The sequence below is a fragment of the Panthera tigris genome, chromosome A3 (genome assembly GCF_018350195.1).
Source record: "Panthera tigris isolate Pti1 chromosome A3, P.tigris_Pti1_mat1.1, whole genome shotgun sequence".
NCBI classification, from domain to species: domain Eukaryota; kingdom Metazoa; phylum Chordata; class Mammalia; order Carnivora; family Felidae; genus Panthera; species Panthera tigris.
Window position 1 is genome coordinate 56,777,018 of NC_056662.1, and position 11,127 is coordinate 56,788,144.

Here is an 11,127-nt window from a genome sequence, read left to right on the forward strand (position 1 = left end):
CTATTTCAACCTGGATGTGACATCCACCCGTGACAGTGTCCAAGAGAACAGCTAAGTATCTTCCTCCCTGTCGGTTTTTATAAGAAGAAATCCTTTTTCAAAAATAATTCAGCAGATACTTCCTCACACTTCATTCTGAGTTACGCCACACACCCGTGCCAAAAGTAACCACGTGTAAGAGACGTGCGACTTCTGTGACTGGCCCAGGGAAGCCTGTGGCTAGAGGACAAAGGGAGACAGAGACCGTGAGTCAAACTGATGCTTTCTTAGAAAGGAAGAAGGAGGCAAGAGCTCCGTTGAGCCTCACAACCAACAAGATTTGCTACACTCTTATATTTCTTTATATTTAGAAAATTGACTTGGCCAGACCACCTCCAGGAAAACCTGCTGGGTAAATTCTTTTACATGGAGCAAATAAATGGAATTACCTCCAAACGCCGCCAGAAAAATATTTAATTGAAATGTGAGGCATTTCAGCCTCAGTGTTTGTTGGAACTGACCTTTCCAGGCCTACGGTGTCTATTTCTCAGGCAATATCTTACGGAAAATGAAAGGTATGCAGGATTGGTTGTCTCCTTCATTGCTAAATGGCTGTAGGAGTGTTTTCAAATCACTAATCTCTAATCTGCAATTCTTTTTCTATTGGTAGGATGTGATGCTTTTCAAATGTCCTCTGAGAAATGGTAACGATGGACAAAGTAAGACAAAGGGCACCCAGAACAGAAGCTCCTTTTGGTAGAACAGGCACAAGACTGCCCATGGAACTGAAGATACAAGCTTCCTAGTCTACCTTGACTGTTGAGTCAGCATGGTGGCCCTTTGAACAGAGTCCTGTTCTGAACAGAGTCCTGTTCTGAACAGAGTTCAGAAGTTCTGAAGTTCTGAAGTTTTTTTCTTTGTGACATTTGCACTAAGTTTGGACTGGCCTATCTCACGGTTGGGCAATGAAAGGCCTGGGATTTGATATCCCTAATATCTCCATAAACTTGTTCTCTGACTCACCGTGTGAACTACAACTTACGCTATCAGGAACTCCAAGTTTTTATCCACGGGGGGTCGGTGGGGGGGGGGTGGCGTGGTACTCAGTGATTTCTAAATTTGAATTTAGCTGTATCAGTCTGTGATAGTCATTTGAATTAAAACAAATAGAATCCCTCAAAAGGTCTAGTGTAGGCAAATCATAGTGCCCGACCAAAGCTCAAATCCATAGACAATCCCTGATATTAATATTTTTGACTGTAGCTTTCAAGTAAATATGACAATAAAAGTCAAAATTTCAGTAAATTACACTTCGCGATTGATAGATTCCACCCCTAAATGGATTTCTCCAACCCTTATTTCCTCAGACTTTAAAGAGTTGCTTGTTTATTTGCTTTGTAAGTAAAATCTGACCTTAATCTTTGGCTACCAAGTATTGTCTTGTAAGAAGTCTAGGTTTTAGAAGCAAATATACAAAACAACTGGAAGCCATTAGAGTTTATCTCTCCTTGTCTAACACTTTATGAAATTTCAATCTCTAAACTCTAAAGTCACAAAGAGAACATTGTCTACCAAGGTATACGCATGAGAAAAGAAACCATAATATTTATAACTTATTTGTGTGTCATCTGCTCTCATTTTTTTGTTCACAATTCATTTTGATTCATCTTTATATTACGTATTGAAATTCTTTTATCCCATTAACACCCTTTCTTTCAGAAATCTGTAAATTAGCATAATTAAGAAACATATTTTTTAAGCACCGGCTTCTGAAATATTCATTACGAACCTGCTGGCTATACTTGTCCCTTTTCATATTTATATAATTAATTAAGTATCTCTCTTCTAATACATACACTTTCAAATAATTTATTAATACTATTCAGGTTTTGACTTGTCTATTTCTTCTTTCCTCATTTAAAGGAAATGGTTTTGTTCGTCAGAGTCTCTCTCACCTTTTAATTTTCTAATGGACTTGAAGCACTTGACAGTGAAAGTTGGACCATTCTTCCATATTGCTAACAAGAGAACATGGCAATACATTTAGAAGAACTTGAGGAGGGGACTAGCACTAAATAGAAATGTGTCATGATAGAAACATGTAAGATGCATGGTCCAGAAGCTAAGGTCTAGGGTATTCATGGAGGCAGGGTAGTGCCTGCTTTTAAAGATCATTTGAATTCTGATTTTGGTAGGTAAGACCCACCTACTAGTTTTTCACGGATGATTTAATACAAATAATCCTTGTACAATTCCCAAGGTCTAAGTTTCTATATTAGAAAAAACCTGAGCTGGGGCTAGCAACGAAGCGACATCTGGCTCAGAGGATGAGCCAGCATCATTCAGTCAGCTGTGACAACTTATTATCAGGGCACCCGACCCTGATAAACCATCGTAAGCTGTCTAGAGTTACCAAGGAAGAACCACAATTATATTATAGCTGTTTTTTAGTAATGCGTTAGTCGCCTTTGGTGTTTTCACCCAACGAAAATCGGTATTAAAAAAGGAAAAGAGGAAGTTGAGAACTTGGCACCACTTCTCCAAGTGTTCCCAGACCTTGAGTCTTCCTTAAATGACTAAATTACTATGGAAAATTCATTTCATGCTTGTTTACCCTCCAAAATCCCTTAGCAGGGTGGCTAGGAAAAATTAAAACTGGGTATGGTCATGACGATGCCAAAAGCTGCAGCTGATTTTCCTGAATAGGACTTCCCAGATATATATGAAAGTCAGTGAAATTTTACATAGATTTGCTGATTCTAGGGAAGAATGCTGCTACAATAAACCTGACCAACTGTCAGAGAGCAATCCACAGGCACCCACTGGAAATTAGCTAGACTCCTCGTTTAAAATACCAAAACATGATATCTATGCCGAGGAAGCAGCCTGATATTGTGTACCTATTGCACCTCAGAAATACTTTCAGTTAAGGGGAGCTTGGGTGGCTCAGTCTCTTGAGCCTCTGACTTCGCTCAGGCCATGATCTCTCGTGGTTCTTGAGTTCAAGCCCCACGTAAGACTCTGTGCTGACAGCTCGGAGCCTGGATCCTGCTTCAGATTCTGTGTCTCCCTCTCTCTCTGTTCCTCTCGCACTCATGTTCTGTCTCTCTCTCGATCTCTCTCAAAATTAAATAAACATTAAAAAATTTTTAAAAAAGAAATCCTTGCAATTAAAAAATTATACTTCTAAAAAGACCCGGATGGAATGTTACACTCCCTTCCCTTGTTCCAGCCATCACTTTAACAAATATTCATACAATGCACATGTCAGACCATTGTCCCAGTTGGGGAGACAAATGAGCAAACACAAAGAAGATAATGTCACATATTGAAAAGTGCTAAAAAGAAAACAATGGGAGAGGATATAAAGTATATGTGCTTATTTTTTTTTCTTGTGGGGGTCTATCAGCTGCAATTGCATGGCTGATCTTCATACAAGGTGACAGAGGAGATGACACTTAAGCTCAGACTTGAATGACAGAAACGAATAAGCCCTTGGAATATCTGGGCAGAGGTTTTTTCCAAGAAAAGGGAACGGCTGGTTCAAAGGCCCAGAGACTGGGGAAAAATATGTTGGTGTATTCAAAGGCAGCAAGAGCACTGTGTGGAGTGAAGGTTGTACTTGGTTTGGGGTTAGGAGTCAGAATCCAGGTCAGTGGTAAGCTCTGAAAAAGAGTTTGGTTATAATCCGGAGTGTGATGGTGAGATGCAGGAATTCTTAGGTAGGAGAATGAGTCATGAATGTAAAAATCCTTCTGACTTTATTGGAGGAAATGAATTATAGAAGAGCAAAAAAAGAAAAAGTAAAAGGAGTCAGTTACAAGGTTATTGCCTATTATCTCGAGGCAAGAAATAATGGAGTCTTAGATATACATGATAGAAATGGGGTTGATAAGTCATAAGTTCAGGCTATATTCTGAAGATACTTTCCAAAAGATTGCTAAGAGTTCAATGTGGAGACATGTGGGGAAGGTATAGGTCATGAATGATCTGGGGGGTCCAACTTGAAGACTTGCTTGTTTGTGGTGGAATTAATTTCTACAGGGGAGGCTGAGAGAGGGATGCACTGGGGAGTAGAGAATCAGGATCTTTTTATTATTATTATTATTATTAAATGTTTATTTATTTTTGAGAGAGAGAGCACAAGTGGGGGAGGGGTAGAGAGAGAAGGAGACAAAGAATCTGAAGCAGGCTCCAGGCACCGAGCTGTCAGCGCAGAGCCTGATGCAGGGCTTGAAACCTTGAACCACGGGATTATGACCTGAGCCAAAGTCAGACGCTTAACCGACTGAGCCACCCATGAGCCCCAAATCAGGATCTTTCTTTTGCACCTGTAAATTTTTTAACGTTTATATTTATTTTTGTTTATTTAAGTATTTATTTTTAAGAGAGAGAGCAGGGGAGGGACAGACAGAGAGAGGGACAGAGGATCTGAAGAGAGCTCCATAATGACAACAGACAGCCCAATGCAGGGCTTGAACTCATAAACCGTGAGATCATGGCCTGGGCCAATGTCGGTTGCTTAACTGACTGAGCCACCCAGGAGCCCCTGATTATTTATTTATTTTTGAGAAAGAGAGAGAGAGAGGGAGAGAGAAAGAAAGAGCATGAATGGGGAAGGGGCAGAGAGAAAGGGAGACAGAGAATCTCAAGCAGGCTCCAGAGAATCCAAAGCAGGTCCTGCACTGTCAGCACAAAGACCAATGTAGGGCTCAAACCCATGAGCAGCGAGATCATGACCTGACCTGAAGTCAAGAGTTAGATGCTTAACCGACTGAGCCAGCCAGGTGCCCCTATACGTGTAAAGTTTGAGATGCAAATATCAGAGTAGATATTTCAAGTAAATATTTAGATATGTGACTCTGGAGAGTTAAGGAAGAATTTAGGAATTTTAAGTTTGGAAGTTATTGGTATTTAGAAGACATATACACTTGTGGAACTGCTTGGAATTGCCTACAATACAAAATGTAGCTTCTCAACAAAATGGGACCCATCAGGGAGAAAGAAAGCAGTAAAGGAGGCTAAGAGTAGCAGTAGGAGGGATGCCTGGGTGGCTTAGTCAGTTAAGCATCCAACTCTTGATTTTGGCTCAGGTCATGATCTCACAGTTCATGAGTTCAAGCCCCGCATCAGGACCTGCACTAATAGTGTGGAGCCTGCTTGGGATTCTCCCTCTCAATCTCTCTCTCTCTCTCTCTCTCTCTCTCTCTCTCTCTCTCTCTCTCTCAGAAATAAATAAACTTTTAAAAAAAAAGAGCAGCAGGAGGAAAACCAGGAGTGTCACATCATGATGCAAGTGAAGAGAAGACAGAAGGAGTGAGCCAATGAATCAGCTGTTGCTGAGGTACTTAACTCCAAGATGCCCCAGGTAAGGGGATTTTGGTGGGGTAAGGACAGAATCATGAGTGGAATGGATTAAAAAGAGAATAAGAGGTGAGAAAATGGAGATGACAAATACAGACAACTTACTGTATGGTGTTTTGGGTTTTTTGTATATTTGTTTACCTTGAAAAATAGCAGAAACATGAGGCTGTAGCTGGGGGCAGGAGGTCTGGACTCTAGGGAGACGTTTTACGTTTTCTCTTCAAAACTGGACACTGTGGTGAATTTGTGGTATATACGTGTACATAGAGATGGGAAATAACAATAATAATACCCCAAATTGGAAAATCCTTCCCAGGAACTTCCTTTCAAAGAATGAAAAAGCAAACTGTAAGCGACCTAGGGGGAAAAGCTCCTGCCATGGGTACCGGGAACAGCTCGGACATCTCTGCATTGTAGAATCAGTCTCCCAGCTGTGGTCACGTGGCCCTTTAGAGAGGTCATTGCAGATGACGGAAACACTCAGGAGACTGAGGATTCATGAGTAAGAGAAGGGGCTTTGAAGCCAAGCTTTTGGAAGCTCAGAAATGCCTACATGATACACATAGGCTCAAAACAATTTGTCAACAAAGCAAGATTTTCTGGACTCATTCATTCATTCAATAAATATATAGTAAGTACCACCCAGTATGTGCCATTTACTCTGCTAAATACCAAGGATAAAATAGTAAGTCAAATGGACATGGTTCCTGTATGCTTTGATAGGCTTCATTATATTGGTGACAGGTGGACTTTATCTTATGGCTATATATATATATATATATATTCACACAACCTTGCATGCATGCATGCACTAAACTAGCATTATTTTGGATAAAAAATTCTATAACAGCCAATGTGCTCTGAAATTTGCATTGCTTAAAACTCATAGAGCAAGGCTAATTTTCATAGACACTCAACCCCCAAATTACTGTAGGAATTATTAGACTTCCCCATAAAGACTGAAGACAATGGCAAATTCTAGAAAAGAAAGCAAATATGGAGTGCCCTCTTTGTACTCAATCTTTGGGATTCCCTGGTAAATTTATTTCAGGGGAGGGTATCAGACAAAGAAAAACTTTATTGCATAGGCTGAAGGTCTAAATGATTAATACCTTTGACTCATGATGACCATTTATTTGTTCACTACTTCTCCAGTGAATTCTCTTTGCAAACCAATGAAGAGCAGCTCTTCCTCCTCACCCCCCGTTACGTGTTCCGGTGTGGCATTCTCCAGGGTTCCCACTGGACTCCAGCTGAGGTAGAACGTCTGTTCTAGCTGTTGGTTTGGCCCTTCTTGTATCCACCAAAGTGAATAAAAACAGCTACATGATCCCAAGATATACCTACTTAATTCCAGCAGCTTATGGGAGACCAGAAAATTTGTAAATGGATGGTTTGATATTATTGCAAAACAATAAAGGCCTGGGGGAATAAAAAGGAGAGTACTAATGTATTGCTATATTATGTTCATTAGAAACATATACCCATATACAAAATAGAGACATTTTAAACCTGGGATATATACATATGTAAATTATTGGTAACATTAGTTCTTGCCTTGGGCGAGGGATTCATGTATACTCATGAATCATGGATGCTTCTTACGGCAAATGAAAAAGAACAATTTAAACAAAAGGGGACCTTGCAAGGTCGATGCGGAATAATTAAAAAAATGAAATTAACCCAGTTCTATGTACTAGAGTTTCTAAAATTTAGATTTTTAAAAGCTTGAGTCGGTGATGATGATATTAAACAATATTTTTAAATGTCTCCCTAACCACCATGTGTCATTCTATATTATCTAAAATACAAGACACCGCTGGAGTGCAGTTCAACATTACTCATATTGGATATAAATCCGTGTTTTAAATATTATTGATCGTTTATGTATTTCCTTTTTTCAGCCTCTTGTCACTTAGCTATGTTAAATGTCACAATGTGGCTGAGGAAGATCTTTGCCAGGAGTGTCATATCCCAGCTCTTCCGTTGACTGGTGCAACGTGGGCTTATGTCACCAGCTGTATCTTAAATCAGAGGTTTCTTTACAAGAATAATATAAATCATTTGTCCATTTTGTGCTGGTGAGTCTGCTCGAAACTACGGAATCCGTTTCTGACGTCTGCTTCCCTAGGTGCACAAACACTGCACTAGGTACTGATGCATTGGGCATCTTTGTGAGTGAAACTTCCCTGTCCGTGGCTCCAGATGGAAGACTTTTTCTCCCTCAGTTTACCATGGACACTGTATGGTCTCATATGGGATTGATATACAGGTGGAATGCAGTATTAATTGTTAAAATAGCCGAATCACTTTCATACCGGATGTAAATAGCCACTCTCCTGGGCCTCCCAAAATACCTACTAACCTGACTCTCCCCTAGACTTCATATCTCCCCGAGATAGAGCATCTAAGCATCAACACCTGCAACTCTGTGGCTGGTGCTCGTCCTGATCGGTCTGACTGGTCAGTGTACATTTGGGGGATACGTCCCTGACCCTCTGACATTCCAAGTGGGTGAGAGGGTGAGATAGTTTATATATTAAGTCCCAGTGAAACTCAAATTATTTTTTATTTAAGTAAATATAGACAGAAATTAATTATTACAGTCTCTTCCCAAAGCCCACCTTAAGACCTTTGGACTTAATCTAAGGGTTGTTTGTTTGTTTTTGAGATTACAACAAAGAAATCGCTTGTGATTTTATAATCCACAAATAGAGCACTCCAAATTCATTTCTAGGGTTTCATATATAAAATTCCACTTTATAGACAATTTTTTTCAGAAATATAGCTGTTCTAAGCACAGTTATTGATGCTTTTATATACAAAAATGTTTATATGAACAGAAATAATGGAACTAAAACGTGATGCACAAATTTAAATCCAATCCTTACTGCTTGATCTTATCAACTTGATAAGAGGAGGCTCAAGGTCACGAAATTAAGGGTAATTCTAAATATGTGAATTCTTCAGCAGTTGATCATATTTATACATTTGGACTTTCTATTTGGCTGAATACTCTGTGGGCAATTTTTCTACTTCTGCTGAATTAATTCAATAATGTCACTGCTTGAAATAGCCCAGGATATAGAAAAATGTCAATGATTTTCAAAAATGTCACCTTTCCTATGTGGAGAATGGCATTTTGTTTTCTTTCTTAAAAAAAGAAACAAAAATAAAGCATTTGTATTAAAATATTCGCTGTGAAGGCACCTAGGAATCTGTGTGTTACCCCACTGATAGAAACTAATTGATCTTCAAATGAGTTCGTTGGCCTTACCCAAATGAGCAGGAATGTATTGGACCATCAAAACCTTTTGGACAGTTGTTTTTGACTTGAGTATAGCACGATGAATAAAACTCTCCCAGAAGGAACTCATTATATTTAGAATGTTCTCTTTTTAGCTAAAGGACAAAAACTCGAGTTTATTGAAGGCCATCGAGTCTTCCAGTTTCTAAAGGGACGAAGAGAATAAGCTAATTTTGAACTCAAAACAGACCATCTTGGTATATTCCATGAATTCTGTTGTTTTGAGAGAGGATTAGTAACGAGCATAAATGTTTCTCTCTGTGCAAACACATCTGAGATTCAGGAAAGTAAAAGCCCCAGATCAAATACAAACCCCCATCAAATGAGCCCATAAAAGCACTAAGGACATCAAAAGCAATGTGTAGTCCACACATCAAAACAGAACAAAAATCAAATAAAATCCTCGATACCTAGCAAGATTCTGTTTTAATGAAATAAATCATATACAATATTGTGGATTACACAGACTCTCGGGTAAGTTTGCATTGTAACTGCTATTTTGATATCCATAGGTTAATGGACAAGAAGAAAGGAAAGAGTGGTATCAGCCATGCACCTGCTAAAGAGAGGCTGGAGGGAGAAAAAAGTCACAACCATAATAATAATAGAGAGTCTATTCGCCAGGTAGTTTTTTTACAGTATTGCATTTAGTCCTTTCAGCTACTGTAACTGTTAGGTGTTACTAGGGGTCCTGTTTTGTTAAAGTGTGTAGAGACCAAATATGTTGTCAGGGGCCAAACAGGAATGGATTCTGCTTTGAAAGGTAAGATATTGATGTGCACACCGGTGCTAGGCACTTTACATACAATATTTCATTTGACCTCAGCAACATTAATCTTTATCCACATGGTTGGAAGTTTAAAAAGTATATTTAGAAAGAATAAATGTCGTCCAGGAAAAGTTAACTGCATTTTATACCTGGGTCAGCACCGTGTGGGAGAGAAGGAAACAGCAACGAACGGAGCCAGAGATCAGACCAGAGGACACTGGGGTGCCTGGGTGGCTCAGCTGGCTGGGCTTCTGACTTTGGTTCAGGTCATGGTCTCCCAGTTCATGAGTTCGAGCCCCATTTCAGGCTCTTTGCTATCAGCACAGAGCCTGCTTCCCATCAGATCCTCTGTCTCCCTCTCTCTCTCTGCCCCTCCCCTGCTTGCACTCTCTCTCTCTCTCTCTCTCTCTCTCTCTCTCAAAGGTAAATAAATATTTTAAAAAGGTTTTTTTAAATGTAACATCACTGACCGCAGCCAGGGAGAACACTATTCCTACAACATATGGGATAAGTGTTAGAGTATTCCCTAATTCTTAAAGGACAGCATTACTCTAGTGGGCATGAAGACTTGGGGAATATCCAGACATCTGGGTTCAAACAAATGAGTTAAAAGAAGTTGATGAAAGTTTGACAAAGGCCCTTCTGTCCCTCAAAGGCATGGAAATAATTGTGGCTTTGTTTTCTTTGACACAGCAAGCATTTTCTGCTAATAAATCTAATTGGGATTAATTCAGGAAGTATCACCCCAGATTTCAGAATAACACATTTTTTTTATTAGAGAAGAGAAAGTGTACAAAGCTAGTATCTTTTAAAATAGTCACTTTACTGGAAAAGCAATTATAATATCATCGCATGAGTTAATTTTGGACATTGGTACACTGGCTGGTCTCATTTCCAAAGAGCATGATCTCCTGGTAACTGTTATCAGTTAGGCTACATTTGGCTGCAAGGAATAAGAAACCCCAGTAGAGTGAACTAAAAAGCCAGGAGCTTATTTCTCTCCATGACAGGAAGCCCAGTGGAAGGCAGATGCTGGAACAGGTTTCTGGACTTCATGATGCCATCAGGGGTCAAAGGCATAGGTGTGGCTACATCTCCAGCATCACATTCATGTTTAAGGTCAAAAGGTTGAGACAGACAGGAAGATCAGAAGGTTTTGTCTCAAGAGATTTTGTCTTGTTATTCCGGGAAAGAACCTCTCCTCCTATCCATCTCCTGCTCCACACCCCTGTCCCTGCCCGTCACCTGCAAGTAGATCCCCCTTTAGGTCTCATTGATCATACTGAGCATATATGCACACACGCCCACTCTTGAACCAGTCATGCCAATGGGAAGGAGATTAGGGTAACTGGCATCCAACAGGACTCACATTTGGGCTGGCCTGAACCTTGACACAAGTAGTCTCAGCCAGATGCTTGACAAGGCAAAGTTCCATTTACAGGCATTCCTGGAGTGGGGTAAGGGTGGATGACTGCTGAGTAACCACCAAGCATCTGCATATCAATTACAGAATTTTTATTTTACAAAGTGTAGTAGTAGTTCCATTGAAAACTTAGTGTAAATTTCTTTATTTGAAGGGACTAGAACAACAACAACATCATTTTAAAACATCTGTATTTACCTTGAGAAATAAAACAAGGACTGGGACCACACATGTGGAAGCCAATTGATATGAAAACGTAATTTAGGACTTGTGATTTCACTTTCT